This window comes from Pleurodeles waltl, chromosome 6, assembly GCF_031143425.1.
Source record: "Pleurodeles waltl isolate 20211129_DDA chromosome 6, aPleWal1.hap1.20221129, whole genome shotgun sequence".
Lineage (NCBI taxonomy): Eukaryota > Metazoa > Chordata > Amphibia > Caudata > Salamandridae > Pleurodeles > Pleurodeles waltl.
This window is the reverse complement of record NC_090445.1, coordinates 1,090,143,006-1,090,163,281: the sequence shown is the minus strand read 5'-3', so window position 1 is coordinate 1,090,163,281 and position 20,276 is coordinate 1,090,143,006.

Here is a 20,276-nt window from a genome sequence, read left to right as displayed (position 1 = left end):
GCGCTGGGTGGCGGCTGTACCTGTAGAGGCGGGGGGCCCGGATGTTGCCGCCACCACTAGGGAGCTCCCATCCGAGGACGTGTCGCTGTCGCTGCTCTCACCAGCGGTCCCCGTCGTGGTGCTCCCCTCGCCCTCCGGATCACTGGTGCCCTCGGTGTCTGTTCCTGGGCCCACCGGGGCCTTGTGTCCTGCAGCTCCCTCGTGCTCCGATGCCAAATCTCCTCCGCCTGATGATGCTAATACACACATGCACAAGAAGATGAAGAGAAAGGGTGGGGGGAGAAAAAAGAAGACCAAGTTGAGTGCATGCAATGTCAACACCGTTGGCGGAGAGGACAGACACAGGAGCCTCATGCACTAAGCCGCGCATTCGGGGTACACTACTCAGTACTACTGACTAGGACAACAGGCCAAGAGACGTCAAACGTGCACATGGGTGATGCTGGACCTTCAATGGCTGTACTTGTCACCCTACAGAGGTGGGGGCCGGGGGCACAGGGCCATGCCTAAGGGAGAGGACTACACTACAGAAAGCGCCCTGGCCTAATGTCACCCACAGCCCTCCTCCCCCACCCAGACGCCTCCACTGCACAGAAAGATAGGAGAATGTGCTGATACTCACCCCCTTGTGTCTGCTGTGATGTCTTAAAGCGCCCATCCAATTGAGGGTAGGCCACCGCCAGGATCCGGGACATTAGGGGGGTCATGGTGCGACTAGCACCCCTCCTAGGTTGGGAGGCCATCCCCAGCAGTGTTTCTGCGGTCTTCCTTGTTCCGCGGCGGATGTCCTCCCACCTCTTGCGGCAGTGGGTGCCCCGTCTGTTGTGGACCCCCAAGTTCCGGACTTCCTTGGCGATGGCATGCCAAATCTCGATCTTCTGATGGGCGCTGACCTATTTGACATGTACAGGGTGGAAAGGAGGAAATCATCAATGACCTGCATGTTAGATGTGATTGGCCCCCCCCACCAACTTTGCCATATGGCACATGCTCTCATCTGTCGTGCGTTGCACTCCTCATTCGCCCCCCACCCCACCAACTTACATCCACCCCAATCCACACAGGCATAGCCCATTCCATGTGCACCCGGTGTACTCACTTGTTGGTCTGGAGGACCGTAGAGTAGCGCATACTGGGGGAGGACCCCATCCACGAGCTTCTCCAACTCTTCAGACGTGAAGGCAGGGGCCCTTTCCCCAGTCGCAGCAGCCACTGTCACTTCCAGACCGAGGTCACAGCAGCACTTGCAGTATAGGTCCTCTCCTGTGGATGATCAGGTCTCGAGTGATCAATCAGCTAGGAAATGGCGGTCACGCCCGCGGCGGTGCGTACCGCGGCGGTGCGTACCGCGACCGCCGGCGCACATCGTCATTGGCTCCTGAAACCCATAGGGTTCAATGTTAACCAATGCGGCTTTGCGCCGCGGTCTTCGACCGCCTACCGCCACGGTGTGCCCCGCCAGCGCATTGACCTCACATCCCATTGTCCCACTTCACAGGTCAGGCAGCCGCCATTTCAAGGGCCTACATGGCTTAATTTTGACTGCGACACACAGGCCTAGGCCTTGCATTGCCACACAAACACGCCTTTCAACCCATTGCCATTCTTTAACCGTGCAAGCTGTCTGTACGTACCTGTGGTTTGCCTGACTCTGTGCTCCATGTTGTCCTTCCTAGGCACCGTCCGCTGGGACTTGCGAGGAGAAGGACGAATCCTCGCGTGTACCGACCGCTGGTGGACCTGTCGACAATGGAAGAACGCCATATAATACTTCGATACAGACTTGACCGTGCCACTATCCATGAACTGTGTGCCCAGCTGGAGCCAGCCCTGATGTCCCCCATCCGCCAACCCACAGGGATTCCCCCTCTGGGGCAGGTTTTGTCAGTCCTCCATTTTTTGGCAAGTGGGTCATTCCAGACAACAGTGGCCATGTCATCTGGAATGTCTCAGCCTATGTTATCAAAGATTTTGAGCAGAGTGTTGTCTGCCCTGATGAAACTCATGTGGAGCTACATCTTTTTCCCAGAGGAGGGTGACTTGCCTACAGTGAAGGGTGATTTCTATGCCCTTGGACATATCCCCAACATCATTGGTGCCATTGATGGGACCCATGTGGCTTTGGTACCCCCAAAAGACGATAAGCGGTGTACAGAAACAGAAAAAGTTATAATTCGATGAACGTCCAGGTGGTCTGTTTGGCTGACCAGTACATCTCCCATGTAAATGCCAAGTTCCCAGGGTCAGTGCATGACGCGTATGTGATGCGAAATAGCAGCATCCCCTATGTGATGGAGCAGCTACAGAGACAACGTGTGTGGCTAATAGGTGACTCTGGTTACCCCAACCTGCCTTGGCTACTGACCCCAGTGAGGAATCCCCGGACCAGGGCAGAGGAACGGTACAATGAGGCCCATGGGCGAACTAGGAGGATCATCGAAAGGACCTTTGGCCTCCTGAAGGCCAGGTTTAGGTGCCTGCATATGACAGGGGGATCCCTGATGTACTCACCAAAGAAGGTGTGCCACATCATCGTGGCCTGCTGTATGCTTCACAATCTGGCATTGCGACGTCAGGTTCCTTTCCTGCAGGAGGATGGTGCAGATGGTGGTGTTGAAGCAGCTGTGGAGCCTGCGGAGAGTGAAGAGGAGGAAGACTCAGAGGACGACACAGACAACAGGGACAGAGTAATAGAACAGTATTTCCAGTAGCACACAGGTAATAATCACCCATGCCATTTTACATTTCCTGAAAGCCTCCTGCATCTCAACTTTGTCGATTTCCCCCCAGAACTATAAACATGATGTTTGATTTTCCCTTCCCTTTTCTGTGCTGTATGAGCCACTGCGTGACCTCGGCTTGGTTGGCCCATGGACTAATGCAAAGTTACCTCGGTATGTGTAATTCACAATGTTAATAATACGTAATTGATATGTAATGTGTCATACATTTGTAAATAAGACAGGCTGAGTCCTGATTGATTTCAGTGCAATGTGTGATTTATTATTAGTGCATAGATATTGGTACATGATAGTGAAACAGTGATGGGTGGGGGTGGAGTAATGTCCATGGCGGAGTCCAGTTCTCAGTCTCACAGGTGCATTGTCCATATGCCTGTGGCAGGATGGAGCAGGGGCAGTTCAAGGTTTGACAGGGTGGCAATGTGGAACAGTGGGAGGACTTCAGGGGGTATTTGATGCTGGTGGGGGTCTTGACATCCTACTCTGTCGGTTTTTTTGATCTCAGGCTCCTTTTGCGGGGCGGTTGTTGTTCAGCAGGAGGTGGGGTTCTGGTGGGCTGTCGTTGTGGTGGGGCCTCCTGTCCACTAGCGCCGGCGGAGGTGGTAGGCTGTTCCTGTTCCTGGCTAGTGACAGGGGCCCTGTGTGAAGCCACATGGTCCCGAAACGTGTCCTCTATACGGTTCAGGGCCTGGACTATGCTCCCCATAGCGGTTGAGATGTTGGTGAGTTGGTCGCTGAACCCCATGTAGCGTTGCTCCTGCTGTGCCTGGATCTCCTGGAACCTGGCCAGTACCGTCGCCATCGTCTCTTGTGAGTGGTGGTAGGCTGCCATGATGGTGGTGAGGGCCTCTTGGAGAGTGGGTTCCCTGGGCCTCTCCTCCCCCCCCTGTCGCACAGCAGCCCTCCGAGTTGCCCTGTTTCCCTGGGCCTCTGTCCCCTGGACGGTGTGCCCACTCCCACTGCCCCCAGGTCCCTGTTGTTGTTGGGTTGGTGGGTTACCCTGGGGGCCCTGTAGTGGTAGACACACCGCTGCTTGACCTGTCCTAGAGACAGAGGCATGGGCCCACTGGGTGGGAGCTGTGCTGTTGTTCCCAGAGGGGGTTGGGTCTGCAGTGGCCTGTGTCTGGGTGAGGGGAACCGACTGCCCAGAGGTCCCAGATGGTCCGGGCTGGTCGTCAGGTTCCAGGTCGACAGAGCTGCTGTCATCACTAGGGGCCTGTTCCGGGGGTGGGATGGACATTTCTGGTCCCTCCTGACCGGTGTGTTGTCGTTCGGGTCCTGCATGGGGTAAGAGGGTATGGTTATTGTTTCTGTGTGTGCATTATCTTGCGTTTTATGGGTGCCCTTGTCCCCCAGTGCTGGCATTCCCTTGGGGGAGGTGTTGTGAGGGTGTTTTGTGGGGGGGGGGGATGGGTATGTGCACTGGTCATGCTTAGGTGATGGGTGTCCATAGTTTGGGGATGGCATGCAGTGGTTGGTGTTGGGTGGGTTGTGCTGGAGAGACATTCTCAGGGAGGATGTGTGCTGGGGGGTTGGGGGTGAGGGTGGGGGTTAGCATGCTGGGGGGGGGGTGAAGTGGTTGGCCTTGTACTTACCAGAGTCCATTCCTCCGTGTACTCCAGCGAGGCCATCAGGATGCAGGATGTTTAGTACCTCTTGCTCCCATGTTGTGAATTCGGGTGGAGTGGGTGGGGGTCCCCCGCCAGTCTTCTGCACTGCGATGTTGTGTCGCGAGACCATCGAGCGCACCTTCCCCCATAGGTCGTTCCATCGTTTGCGGATGTCCTCTCGATTTCTGGGATGCGGTCCCACCGCGTTGACCCTGTCCACGATCCGCTGCCAGAGCTCCGCCTTCCTTGCTATGGTGGTGCCTTTGTGGTGCCATGGGGTGGTGTGTATGAGGTGTGGGGTGGTGTATGTGATGATGTGTGTGTTGATGTGTGGTGCTTTGTGCTTCTATGTGGTGTGTGTGATGTTGTGGTGTGCCTCTGTGTGTCTGGCTCTCTATTCTCTGATGTGTCTCTCTCTCCTTCGTCTCTGGTTTTTGTTGGTAGGGGTTTGTGGGTGATGTGGGTGTGTGTTTTATATGGTATTGGATGTGTGGGAGTGGTGTGTGTATGTGTTTCAGGTGTGTGCCTTTCAAATTGTCCAATGTGGTAGGGGTTTGTAAAGGTGTGTATATTTTGACCGCGGCGGTGTGTACCGCCAATGGAATACCGCGGTTGAATGACCGCCGCGTGGATTTGCGGGTCATAATGGGATGGGCGTATTTCTGTTGGCGTGGCGGTGGAGGTTTGGTCTTCTCCAGTTTACCGCTGGCCGCTGATGTGGCGGACTGCAGTGGAGGGCGGATTTTTGGAGGTTTTGCAGTTGTGGGTCAGAATGTCCGTGGCGGCTGACCGCGGCGGTATTGTGGCGGCCTTCTGACCGGCGGTAAGCGGCTTTTACCGCCGAGGTCAGAATGACCCCCTGTGTCTTTATTAGTACCTTTTTTTTGTTAAATCTTTTTATTGCATTTATAACATAAACAAAATGCATACTACTAAAATACTTATACAAGATAAGAATAGAGTGGGGAAAAAAAATAGATAGTAGAAAGGTATGAAGATTATACTCTGTTTGATAAGTGGTCGCGAGTATGTTTTTTGGTGGTCTGATGTAGGGGGTAAATCCGCCGTGGGGGGTGGGGGTCTACGGGGCAATCAGGGCGCAGGGTAATGATTACGAGCAGGATGCATTTGTCGTGGGTGGAGTGTGTCTTTGTGGATATAGTTTTGCAGCTGTATATCTAGGGTGTGTGTTTATATTCTTATCATCTGTGTTCGAATGAAGTTTCAGGTCTAGGTAGTTATGTATAGGAAATATGTTGGTTGTGATGTCTCGGATCAGTATTTTTCCAGAAGACTAGGGAGGTCGTGTATCATCTTTTTCCTGTAGTTGATCCGCCACTGAGTCCCATATATCAGCATGCTTGACTACCACTCCTATGTCACGTAATGTGTGCAACACCTGTATTTCTGCATTGACCCAACGCTGTACGTCAGTTTTCCAGTGGCGGGAATCTTGGGCGCTAGGTGATTTCCACTGTGTGGCGATGAGTCGTTTGAGGATTACAAATGCTAGATCTGCGCATCTGTGTTTTTGTTTATCTTTGCTACGTTTGTGTCTGATACCCAATAGGCAGGACTCAGGGGTAAGTGCTATGGGAATACCCAGCCATGTAGCAGTTTGTTGTGTGATGTCTTGCCATACTCGGAGTAGTGGTGGGCAGTTCCAGGTCATGTGCAAGAAATCAGCTTCCGTGTTACCACACCTTGGACAATCAGAACTAGCTTGGGGGTACATGTGGTGGATTCGGTGTGGAGTCAGGTATGTCTGGTGTAGGTAGTTGAGCTGGGTGTATCTGAAATGTGCATTGCGCGATACCTCGCGTGTGGAAGTGAGGGCCATGGACCATGTTGGAGCTGTGAATTGTGTGTGAAGTGCTTTTTCCCATTTGTTTTTAGCTTGTGGCTGTGCTTCTACTGGGTTAGCTCGTAGCACGTTATGGATCCCTGAGATACATGTTGATGTACCGATGTCTGATAGCAATTCATGCAGAATAGGAGATGGTAGTGGTTCCCTGTTACCGTGTCCCCATGCGTTGCGTATTAGAGATTGTAGTGCGCCGTACATAATAAAACTGCCCTGTCCCAGAGTGTACGTCGATGCGAGTGCCTCGTAGGGGAGAAATTGGCCCTCTGCGAATAATTCTCCCACTAACCGGAGGCCTTTGGCGGCCCAATCAGTGAGACACAGACGGCCATGTAATCTATGTACCCCTGGGATGGCGAGTAATGGGGTCTTAGGCGAGTATGGTGGTTTTTCGGGTCCCCTCTTCACATAGTGCCGCCACACCCTTTCGGCCACTTTTAACAGGATATTGTTGTGTCGCGGTAGGGCCACACATCCCACGAGCCATTCCAGTATGTTTAAACCACCCAGTTGTGTGCTCACAGTGTGGGTTTCCGAGTAAGTGGGGTCTTGTAACCAAGTTAAGATCCACCGCAGCTGAGCAGCTGCATAGTAGAGCTCAAATTGTGGTACACCCATCCCGCCTCTGTCCAGTGGTAGGCAGATCTTAGCCAAAGCCACACATTTACGTCCGGTGCTCCATATCAAGTCTATCAACAGCTTATTCAGCTGTGCGAAAAAAGTGCTAGGAAGCCATAGTGGTAGGGCAGCGAAAAAATATAGTAGTCGAGGGAGTATAATCATTTTGATTAATGCCACTCTACCCATAGGTGATAGTGCTAGTGCGCAGCAAAAGGGCAGCAGTCCTTTTATTGATCTAATCGTCCGCTCTAGATTGCCCTCCTTGAGGTCAGATTCGTCATGATATATGTGCACTCCTAGATATTTGAAAGTGCTGTAAGTCCATTGTAAATTATGCTCAGTGAGTATGTGGGTCTGTGTGTCGGGTAGTCGGCGCATGGGGAATAGACATGATTTGGCCCAGTTAACGCGTAGGCCGGATATGTCTCCGAATGAGTTCAATAACTGTAGCAGGATTGGTAGGGATTCGGTATGGTTACGTAAGTATATTAATGCATCGTCTGCGTATAAGGACACTATGCGGTGTTCCACGCCGTCCGGTATGCCCCATCTTGTGGCTTCATTGCGCAATTTAGCCGCAAGGGGTTCTATGGCTAGTGCGAACAGAAGTGGTGACAGGGGGCATCCCTGTCGCGTGCCTCTACCGATCTTGAATTTTTCGGAAGTGATGGTGCCCGTTTTTACTCTAGCTATGGGGTCTGAATATAAGATAGATATCCAGCGTGTGAACACTTTACCAAATCCCAGTAACTGCAGGGTTGCCATCAGATATGGCCATCCCAGTGTGTCGAAAGCTTTTTCAACGTCTAGTGAAAACGCAACTCTGGAGTAGTCTGTATCAGGAGTTTCAGCGATCAGGCGCAATAAGTTCCTGATGTTGATAGAGGTGTTGCGTCCTGGTATAAATCCTGATTGGTCTGGGTGTACCAGGGAAGAAATTATTGGGAGAAGTCGGTTGGATAGTACCTTGCCTAATATTTTACAGTCTGAGTTTAAAAGTGATAGGGGTCGGTAAGAGCGTACGTCCAGTGGGTCGCTGCCCTTTTTATGGAGGACTACAATCGTAGCTTCGCGCTGTGAGTCTGAGAGATGACCTGTTTCATATGCCTCCTGTAGCATGGTCAGATATGGAGTGAGCGTTTGTGATGAGAAAGTCTGATAGTACTCGATCGGTAGTCCGTCCCCCCCTGGTGCTTTATTGTGGGCTAGCTGTTGCAGTGCTTGTTTTATTTCGTTTTTCGATGGGTTTGTCTAACTCTAGTGCTTGTGCAGCCGTTAATTGATTTACGTGGGAAGTCTTGAAGAAATCTTCTAGTTGTGGTGCAAGTGGGGGAGGTTCTGCCTGATATAACCTTGCATAATACTGCCTAAATGCGTAGTTTATTTCTGATTGTGTATTCACTATCACACCAGTATCTAGGCGGATGGCGTTTATAGGAGTATGCTGCTGGGTCCCTTTTGCTAACCAGGCCAGCATACGACTTGATCTATCGCCCTCGGCGTGTAATCGCGCCGTATGGTATTGATAGTCGAATTTTCATAGACGGGTTTCGGCATCGCCCCGTTGCTTTTTGAGTGTGATCGTGTTATTCTTAGCAGTACTATTTAAGGCCGCCTCGCATTCTGCCTTCCGTAATTTCTCCTCGGTATCATGTATCTCTGAGAGCAGTGTGCGCCTGATACCTCCTGCAGCCACGATGCACATGCCCCTGACTACCACCTTGTGTCCATCCCACTCGATTGCGCGTGTTGTGGCTGTTTGACTATTAATTGTGAAATCTGATTTTATGGTGTTAGCTAGTTCTTCCCGGAATGGCGGGTCGCGCAACAAGATGGGTTGTAAGCGCCAAGTGGGTATTCGTGATGGCTGAATACCCCATCTCAGTGTGACGATTAGGGGACAGTGGTCAGATAGGGATTTGGCCAGATAGTTGGCGCTATGTATTAAGTCTGTTAATGTGGGTGAGCATAATAGTAAATCAATCTGTGTGTGGAGGTTGTGTACGGGTGAATAAAAGGAATATTCTCTATCAACGGGATGGAGACTTCTCCATGCATCGTGAATCCTCCGTTCTGTTATCCAGGACCTTAACACCTCAGATACCCGTCTACTAGGGGCGCTTATTAATATTAATGGCGGGTGTGATCTGTCCATAGAGATGTCCGGTACACTGTTAAAATCTCCTCCCCAGATAATTGGTATGGACGGGTCCTGTGAGATCTGTGCGGATGTGGCCCTCAGGAATTCCCCTTGTCGCGAGTTTGGGGCATATATACCAGCTATGGCTAGCTGTCTACCATCCAACTCTCCACTGAGGCAGACATATCTGCCATCTGTGTCTATATATGTGTCTTGGACCGTGTATGGGATCCCTGGTGCGATCCATATCAGTACTCCCTTTGCATATTTGGATATTTTAGTTCCATAAACAGTGCCCGACCAGCTCTTATTAATTTCCTTTAATTCTTGTGTGGTGGCATGGGTCTCCTGTAGTATAGCTATATGCACTTTGTGGCGTTTGAGATATGTATGTACTCTGCGTCTTTTAGTTGGGTTAGCCAGGCCTCTTATGTTCCAGGTTACAATGTTGTATGTCATTGAAACGTTTTGTATACGAATCACTAGCGGCGCATGTTTTTAAGTAGGATTTGCTGCATCCCCTCGCCCATCGCCCCCACGACCTCCCCAAATCCGATCAACCCTCGAGTGTGGTGTGGTTAATACATACCTTAAGGAGTTAAGAGTAAGAGGAGTCTAGAAGAAAGGGGGAAAAGTGTGAATAACCAGGCACAACAGCTGCAAGAGTGGCTTTGAGCCGATTCGTGTCCATACGGGAACCCATCTGGGTTAGGGGGCTGCTGTGGTATGTGGTCCAAGGTGGCCGTGGGGTTCGGCCCATTCGGGTGTCGTCTTCTCCCAATTAGGCGCGTTCAGGCCGGAAGGCACGCCGGCTTCAGGCGCATAGTGTTTATGGCTTTCGGAGTAGGTTAATCGCTGCATCTGTGTGTTATCTTTTCAGAGGTCGTCTGCGGTGCGTGGTGTGACCACCGGTCCCGAGATTAATGGGGATGTGGGCAGGCTTTGCCGGGACCCCACCGAGTCCGTGGTGCCATATTCGTGGTTGTGCTGTGTTCGAATACTCGAGAACCTATTAACGTCCTTTAATGCTTGAGCTTGCCAGTCCGATGCTTGCTTTTCAGTAGGGAGTGATCCGGTTCTGGGTTTCAATTTCCTTTTCTTACGCTTTTTTTGTGTTAGCCATTCCTTTTGCTCTGGGTGTTCATCTGTGGGGTCTATTAAGCCCTTGGTGTGGATCCAGGTCCATACATCCTCTGGGGACGGGAAGACGTGAGTTTTATCGCCATCCACTACTCGTAGTCTGGCAGGATACATGAGGGAGTATGGAAAGTTCTTATCGCGTAGTACCTGTTTTGCCTTAGTAAAGGTGGCACGTCTGCGCTGGACCTCTGCTGTATAGTCCGGATAGGCTGTGACTTTTACGTTTTCAATTTCGACGGGTCCCAGCGCACGGAAGCTCTTTAGGATTTGATCTCTATCACGGTAATTCAACAGCCTGGCTATTAATGGGCGAGGAGGGGCTCCCGGGCGTGCGGGACCGCCCGGGATCCGGTGTGCCCGCTCCACTGTCAGAAAAGGGGAGGCCTCCTGCTGCAATATGTGATCTTTTAGCCAGCTCTCTAGAAATAAACTGCGTTAGGGAGCTCGATTCGCTCCGGGAATCCCATAAATCTAATGTTATTACGGCGTGACCGGCCTTCCGCCTCCTCCGCGTGTCTTTGGAGTTGTATTATCTCAGATTCCTGCTTTTGTATTCGGTTTTTCATGTCCTCTATATTTGGTTGAGATGTTTCTAGGGTAGATTCGACGGTGGTTACTCTATCCGCTAGCTTCCAGTGTTCAGTGCGTAGGATAGTGACTTCCACTGCCATTGCATCTATCTTTCCTTCCAGGGATGTTTTAGTTTCTAATATTGCCTGCAGTACCTTGTCAATTTGTAACGAGTGAGCAGCTAGCGTTTCAGTCACTTTGTGCAGTGGATATGGGCTCTCCATCGTTGGTGGGTCCCCAAGTCTGGTCTCTGACTGGCCCCTCGGTGGCTTCGATTTCACCATGGTTTCGCCTGTTCTGAGCTCTCTTCGTATTACGTTGTGATTGAGGTGGTTAGTTTATACGGTTCTTGTATCTGATTAGGCGAAATTTGTTGTGTGCCCAACAGTGGGAGCTTGATGCGTTCCGCAAGAGGTACACACCGGATGTGTGCAATTGACGATTACGTGTTGCAGCGCGCGTGTCTGTGCGTTTTATGTTGGGGGAGAATCAGCTTTGCTCTTTGCAAGAGAGGTGTGCCTGGTACTTGCAGTTGGCGGTTGCGCGCTGCGGTTTCCGTATCTGTGCGTTTTATGTTAGGAAAAGAGAAAAAGAAGAAATGGCATTGCTCCCTGGCTGTATGCAAGACTAGGAAATGTCACTGATTCCAATTTTTGTTGGTGGGTGTGGTAGATGCCTTTACCTAGTGATTGATTTCCGAGCCCACCCAAGACACACCCTTAATAGGGCACAGCGTAGTTTGATTTCCCCTTTGAACTCCGATGTGCGTTACGTGTTGGGAATGGCTAGCGCTCCGAAGTTGTTGCTGGGCTCCGTACTTCTCCATCGACCTGACCTCTTTTTAGCACGCAAGCGTTCGGTGTAATTAAACAGCAGTTCCCAAGAACTTCGATCTGTGGCTTTTTCCTCATCCGCAGTTAGATCTCAATCGGGCTGTGCCGTCATGCTTGTGTTCCGCGATTGGGCTCTAATGTTCGTCCGGGGTCTTAAGCTGCCCGTTAGATTGGGCGCCTATGGCATGCGAGGGTGTATCCATGGTTGCGTGCTGCGGTGCCCGTATCTGCGCGATTTATGTTAGGAAAAAAAAAGAAAGGAAGAAATGGCTTTGCACCCAGGCTGTGTGCAAGGCTAGGGAATGTCACTGAGTCCAGTTTTCGTTGGTGGGTGTGGTGGATGCCTTTACATAGTGCTTGACTTCTGGGCCCACCCTAAACACTCCTTCAATAAAGCACAGCGTAGTTTGATTTCACCTTTGAGCTCCGTTGTACGTTTCGTGTTAGGAATGGCTAGCGCACCGCATTTGTTGCTAGGCTCCGTACCTCCCCATCGACCTAGCCTCTCCTTATCACGCAAGCGTTCGGAGTGATTAAACAGCGGTTTCCAGAAACTTCGGTCTACGGCCTTTTTTCTCATCCACAGTTAGATCTCAATCGGGCCGCGTCGCTATGCGCATGCTTCGCGACTAGGCCCTAATGTTCGTCCGGAGTCTTAAGCAGCCCGTTAGATCGGGCGTCTATGGCATGCGAGGGTGCATCCGTGGCTCCTCGCCGTCCCCACCCGCAGCGCTAGGATCGCTCCGTACCTGCGCACAGGGTGCAGCCGCCGCTATCGTTGGGCCGCTCGGCTCCTCGCTGGTGCGCGTCCGCGTCTCTTTACCATCGGGGCCCCAGGCGAGCTGCTGCGTCAGTTTGTTCAGGTCTTCAGGGTCTCGGGATGTTACTGAGCATGAAGCATGTGGGTTCGGAGGTTTTCAACGCCTGGGGGCAGGATGATTACAGGATAATTATGGGCCGGGTGCGGAACTCTGATTCAAGCGACCGCACTCGCCGCCATCTTGGCCACGCCCCCTGTCTTTATTAGTACCTGTGCATACATACAAAATAAAACTTCAGTAATAACACCCCTCCCTCCCCCAGCTGACAGCCAACAGGCACCTAGCCAATCATCCCCAAGAAATCACTACAGTAACAAAAAACAGTTATAATGCAAACTTTGTCCATTCGGAAAGTCGTAGTGGGGTGTGAGTGTTCAAGCAGGATATATTCAGATGTCTCTGCCCAATACTAGAATAATCTTACCCATGCTTGTCCATCAGTTGTCAGGGGCTGGTGCACTCACCACGCGACCAATGGAGTCCCTGGCTGCAGGTGCATCACCTCTACACTATGTTACTAGGAGAGTTGCAGTTCGACTCATGGTTGCAGACGCATGATGCTGAATCAGAGGTTGTGTGCTGTTTGTGGGGTAACTGCAGGATCTTTAATGGAATTTATGGTTGAATCACTGACGTGGCCCAAGGATGAGTCTGTGTCCAACGTAGGTTCTTCCCAAAGAACATGGAAGAAGTCTGACGTAAGTTGGGTTGTTTCTAATAGCACCTGCACCTAGCCTTCCACTGCTTGGGCTTTGGTTGGGCTTGTCTTGGTTTCTTTTTTAGTCTGCGTCTAGAGTGAGAGGTCAACCACCCCTCTGATGCAGGTTCCAATTGAGATGACCTCGTCAGGCCCTTTGCTTGCAGCCAAGTCCACCCAGCAATCCATCCCCGTAATATTGCTTTTTGCTCCGCACCACTACTAAATCTCCATGTGCCAGATTTAATCCCTGGGGTACTATGCCAACAGGTCGAAAGCGCTTTATGTTCCTTGAGCGAGTGTCTATAAACTGAGTGGCCCCCACCAGAAGGGGATCACCGGACCCAGGCTGGGCACAGTCCGTCGATCCTCGCCCAATCCTACTGTGTCAGAGGTTCTTGAGGCAAGATAAAAGCGCAAGTCATCTCCACCAGCAAGTTGCGTAATACCTATGCAGCCCTAATCAAGCTGAACTCACGAACAGTCAGTTCCTCACATGGTCACTCCAATCTCCTATTGTGTGCTCGAATATCATGTAGCCTCATTTGGTCTACCACAGGTGAGATCAAGTCCAGTGTACTACTATCTGTGAAAAATGGGGAATGGTCATAAAATAGTCAACAGGGTGTATCAGTGACACATAAGCAAACCAGTCATTAGACAATCACTTCCTGGCAGTGGTTGTAGCCTTGGCATCTGCACCTCCTGGTAGTTTTGGTGGATGTCCACATTTGCTGGGGGTCTTCAGCTACAGAGGCAGGGGTGTCTGAGGCATGTCATACCCCTGGCAGGGCCTCCATTCCATTGTCTGCAACAGATGTAAAAGGGGCTGATGTTACATGCCCGGTAGAAGGGTTTTGGTGTTGTGGACAGACCATGCTCAGGGTGGTGTTGATGTCTCTCAGCACCCCAGTTAGGGAGACCATATTGGAATTGAGGCCCTCCCACTGTTGCATTGCTTCCTGGTGGTTGTCCCTCCGCTGCTGCTTGATCGCCCAATCATGGCAAGTACCTGGCCCATCACGCCTTAGGACTGTTGGTAAGCTCCCAAGACTTGGGAGCTGGTGTCCTGGCCAGAAATATCCCTAGCAGCCTCAGTCCGCTGGCCCACACCATCCCTCCCATGCACCCTACCCCTTCGTGCCTGCGCCCTTGGCATACTTTGCCCACTACCTGTGGCGGCAGGTACTTCATTGTCAGGGTTTTCTACTTGTGACTCCAGTACCTGTTCTGGGGGGCACATGATGGTAGAAACTGTCCTCGGGACACAGGTTTAGGGGCAAATAGTTGCTTGGGATGTCAATGCAACAGGGCTGGGCAGAGTCGATGTGGACAGGGTGAGGCTGACAGTTACAGACTGACCAGATGGGATGGAGTCCTCCTCATTGTCCACACATCTAGGGGTGCTTTCATCACTGAGAACTTCATCCAGGGGGGAAGTGGCTGTCTTAGGTGTCCTCTCCATGGTCCCAATGGCAAGTAGACCTGTTGAAGAAGTGGAACAGACAGTTACAGATTATAATGCTACATGTGTTATCAAACTTTGACAGGGAGATATGCTTTGAGCCATGTAAAAAAGGCTTTTCTTGATCCCCTGTTATGACAATGACACCTCCTTTCAGGAGTACAGCTATGTGGAATACAGACAGCTCCTATATCATTCAACTCACTACAGGATGTCAGAACATCTTGGCATTTGGATGTCTGTTCATGGGCTCATATCTTGGCAGCTGTGTAGCTTTATGTTATATGTTTCATGTTACCTCCCAGTTAGCAGTAGTTCAATATTGAGTCAGCACACAGCTTCACAGTGGAATGTGGAACCTGACTTGTCCATCAACCTGGCCTTATGTGTCAGGTTAGATGAAGTACAGCATATTGCATATACGTGTGTTCCTCCCCGGTGAGTATATTTCAACAGTTGATGGGAGGTAGAACTGACAGATAATCAGAGGACACAGGTGTTGCTGTGTGTTGATGGTGTTGTACTGGCAGATGCCCATTACATTGCTGTCATTGCCATAGCCTGTACAATTGTGGAGAGTTCAGGTGGGGCTAGTCGATTGTTTAGTTGACATGCAAGGCAATTTTCATAGAGGTAACCTGTTCTGGTTTTCTTAATGGTGGAAGAGTGCCTGTCCAGTCCCTGTACTACCTCACCATACACAGACACTGTGCCCCCAGGTGAGTTTAGTTGATTTGACATGTGGGATGCCAGAGAGGGGTATTAGGATAGTGGACACACGGGTGGCGAGTGGGTTGGCAGTTAGGATATCATAAGGTGATCAGTGAGCATGCAAGACAAAACCTTTGGGTGACATCATAGGTCTTGTGACTTACCCGACACCACTCCCCAGGTATTCCTTCAATCCCTCAGGATGCAGGATGGCCAAGACCTTCTCCTCCCATGATTTGAACTGTGGCGGAGGAGGTGGGGGACCACTGCCAGTCTTGCTGACCCCCAGCTGGTGCCTGGTGGTCATGGAATGGACCTTCCCCTGAGGTCATTCCACCTCTTCCTGATATCCTCCCATGTGAGTGGATAGCTGCCTACAGAATTCACACTCTCGACTATTCGTTGCCACATCTCCATTTTCTTGGCAATAGTTGTTTGCTGGACTTCAAATAGTTGTGGCTCTACTCTGATGATTTTTTGCACCATGACCTCCAACACGTTGTCAGTGGAACAGGGATGTTTTTGTGGGGACATAATGGTGCTGGACGACACAGAAAAGTACTGAAAACAGTTGATGAGGTGTGGGTGCTGTATTGTTAGTGGGTGACGGGTAGTGCCTGATATGTAGAGTACTAATTTGTGCTTTGGGTATGTTGTGGACGTGTGGGATGAGTGGTATTTAAAGTGTGAAGGGGTGCCTGATCTATGGTTTGAATATTATACCTGCAATCTCTATCTTGCTGTGAGTGGCGTTCTGGTTGCAAAGGATTGTGGGGTGTGTACGGGTGTGTTTTATAGTGCAATTTGTAGGTGTGTCAGTTGTGTGGATGTGTGTCAGATGTGTGGAATTCAAACTATCCATTGTGGTGTGAGTATCACTGTGGTGCCGCCAACCACCATGGTTCGCACTGCCATTGGTATTCCGCCATGGAAGAACCACCACTGTGAGTTGTGGCTCGTAATAGATTGGGTGGATGTTTGACCGGCTGGAGGTAATGGTGGTTGGACCGCCTCTTTCTCGCCCTTCAGAGTCCTGGCAGTGTCAACATTTTGGCTGTCGTTTGGCGGGCTTGGCTGTGTAACTCGTTCTACGGAAGTCTTTATGACTGCCAACATGACGGTCTTTTGGCGGCTGCCACTGTGGCGTCTTACCGTCAGACCGCCAACCTCATAGTAAGGCCCAAAGTCAGGATGTAAAATGTAATTCAATGATTGTGGTTTTCTGTACTAACAAGAATTTGTTATGTCCCAAAGGAACCCTACTTTGCAAACTTAGAATAATAGATTGAAAACTGGCTTAAAAGGCTTACAACTAATGAATTGGAAGTAACAATGATCTTAGTTTCAAAAGCAGTAGCCCACTTAACTGAAATAAATACAAATCTGTGATCCGCATTTTACACAGTGTGCTTTGAAGCAGCACATTAACCGTCTATGCTACTTTATGAGTCAAACCTATGACTGAACAAAACACAGACCTCTCCCAGAACTGTGCTAACCACTAGAGTTATCTTATTGATATTATAATCCTCTCAAACTTTCTTGGGGCACAATGATCTTTGCGGCAGGAGTCTTAATCCCGTCAAATATTCTAAAAGGTAGCCTCTTTGCAATCAATTTAGTAATCTAGAATAGATTTACTACCACATATGTCCTTGTAGCCTGTTTTTTTTACACCAGTAAGTTCACTGTCAGGCTCTGATTTTCAAGCTCTGTCTCTTGTGGCTCTACTCCCTTCTTCTGCACACCGTGACCCCCAGACTTAAGGGTTGTAGGAGTAAATGCTTTCTGGTTCCAGCACTGCTGACCAGATTTTCGAACAAAAAATTAGAATATGTCATACATTCTGAAGTGGGACTACATTTTGGGGCCGATTATGAGTCTGGTGGTCACAAGACTGCCAGACTAGAGGTGGCGGTCGGACCGCCATGACGGTCAACCTGCCACATTACATGGTTGGCGGGCAGATCCGCCAACCTACTGCCGTCCCTACCAAGATCCAAGATCCAGGCGAGCTGACAGCAGTTCTGGTTGTAATCAGCAAGGGCGGCACTGAACTCAACAGCATGGGCAGTGTAGGGGTTCCGCTGCCCAGCACCCTTGAAATGCACACTATTAGTGCTCATTTCAAGGGTGCTGGTACATCCTGCATGCAACAGCATTACTACTGGCTCAATTATGAGCCAGGAACAATGCTGTCACGCCTTTCCTTCTTGGGTGACTGGCAGAAACCTTGGTTCCCACCGATCAGCCCAGTGTGAAAGTTGTAATGGGGCAGTTGGGGAGACTGCCAGCACTGCAGCTATCTCCTCATCAGGAGTTTGGCAGATGGATGTTTCCGTCCGCCAAACTCCTAATGACCCCCTTTGACTGTGTTCAATGGATTATTGATGAAGAGGATGGTCAGAACTGATCCCATCACACTGAATACAGTATAGGGCGGAACACTGAATTTGGATGGAGGGGGTATTACTGGCTTGTCACATCCATGGTTCCTTGAAAGAGATTGTTCTTTAAAAATATAGCTTAATAATTTGAAAGAACTTAAGTAGTTCCACTTAAAGTTTAATAAAATTAGGTTGTTCAGTAATGACAAACAGTGGGCCCCATTAAATAACATATATCAAGATCCACAAAATGTTCAGCACAAGCATCCCATGTAGACTGTATCTTTGCTTTTAGCTCAGTACAGCACTTCAAAAGCTTTTGAGTAAGTTTGCACTGTTTAACACCACATTCATGTATACAGACCTTGTCCGATGTAGGCACACCATGCAGTAAAAGTCTATGGGACTCATTACGAGTGTGGCGGTCTTACGACTGCCACACTCACGGTGGCGGTCTGGACCACATAACAACCCTGGCAGTCCAACCACCAACTTAACCGGGATCTTGGATCCCAGCGGTCTGGAGGTGGCTGCATGCAGCTATGCCCTGCGGTTTATGACCTAGTTCTCTGCCAGCCCTTTCATGGCGGTAACAGCGCCATGAAAAAAGGTGGCGATAACAGGTACGGGGACCACAGAGGGCCCCCTGCAGGGCCCATGCACTTGGCATGGGCAGTGCAGATGCCCACCTGCCCAGCACCATCGCAATGTTCACTGTCTGTTTTGCAGACAGCGAACTTTTCGATGGTGCTGGTGCACTCTGCTGGCTACAGCAGTCAGGCCTAGCAGGAAACTGTTAATGGGTCCGGCAGGGCGATAGCTAGTGTAGTGGCAAACACCCTGTCGGGAACTCGTTGGACGGTGTAAACCATCCGCCAAACTCCTATTGAGGCCCTTTGTATTAGTTGGTACCAAACTCATCCTGACAATTGCTTTTGAATTTCCAGAAACTTGCAAGATTGCGGACATTTACCAAATTCACTACCTGCGCCACCAAGAAATACACACAAATACATCCTTGCACGTTGATTTGCTTCTATGAATCAGTAATGGGATTTAGCAATATAAAATGCATGTAAGTTGTTCTTAGGTGCACATGAACCTTTCTGATCCTAGCCACTAAAAACTAAGCTGGCAGGCAACTACTATTGCAAAAGCATGCATTGGTATTATGACACAATATAGGACAAAAAATATTTAGAGCCACAAATATTGTGTCAAGAATATTGTGATGCCATAAATATTGTGGGGCTGTCGAAGGTCAATGTCTCTTTTTAGGTCATTAATTTTGTTTTTTTGTAAAGATTGTGTAAGTATAATTGATAATTATATATTTTTTTAAAAAGTTGATGTAGATTTAGGGCAAGAGGAGGATCTAGCTATTGTCAAAAATGAAAAATTTGCCTTGAAAATTTATTGATAGTAGAAATATCTGCAGTGCTATCGCTGTTGGTAGATGGTTACAAATAACAAAATTTTTATTTGTGATCTTGATTAAAAGGAAGTGAGTATGTATTGGTTAGGTAGAAGTTGTGTACTTCCATAGTAAAAGGAGATTAAACTGCCACGGAAAGGCTGGCGGAAAGGGGACTCGTGATCAGCACAGCACTGCTGCCATGGGCACCGCCCAGGCTGACCATGACTCTGATCGCCACCACCCCATCGGGATCCATGATTCCACCGGTGGCGGATGTCCCCTGGCGGTCCGACGCCCATATTGTAATCTGGCAGTCCAACCTGTGAAATTGACAGTCGCATAGCCGCCAAACTCGTATTAAGGCCCATAGTGCCTGATTTGGAACTCTGCGAATGGGTTACTGCTTCATAACAATGACAGATAACCCATTCACAAAATCTAAATCTCATTATAGATTAGGTTAGATTTTGGCTGGTGGGATAGCCTTCACCATTTTGCCAGAGTAACCCGTCCGCCGAGTTTGAAATCAGGTCCATAGTATTTTGATTTGCCAACTGTAATTTTGTATACAGTTGCAATTTCATGACTGTTGCTTCCTTTGTGGGAAACCTTACACTCAGTACTATAGGCCAGAGTTGTTTATGATGACAATCCAATCAGAACAGCTATAAACTTGATTGGTGAACGGAAATATTACACAAGTCCTGTTTGTTATGAAAAGCTATTACAAAGAGAGAAGGTCTGGCTTCTTTGTTGTGAAAAGCATATGATAAATACAACTTTAACAGTGGAATGTTATCACATTATGTGACAGGTTCTAGAAAGGTATTGTGTTACAGATAATCACACAGATTACCATGGTAGGCAAGTGTTTTTTTTTTTTTTTTTATATGTAAACAAACAGATTACCATAGAAGGCAAGCGGTTTGGTGTTGCTCACCCACTCTAACAAATCCTGGGAGTAGAATTTCACTGTGATGATTCTTGATAGGCCACATTAAGAGGGGTCATACATTATGTTGCCAACTGTGACTTTGTACATATTTCTAATTTTATAAATGTATGACTGGTGGTTGCCAGCTGATGTTCTACTCAGTAGGCATGTGCAGTATATAGGGCCAAGCCATTGGTAAAGGCTAGAGACCTCATCACTTCACTGGGAAAAAGGATGTTAAATTCTGTAGGTGTAATCTGTTTATGAAGAAATGTTATGACAAAGCAAGTAGGCCTCACTTACTTTCTGGGACAAGAATGTTTAA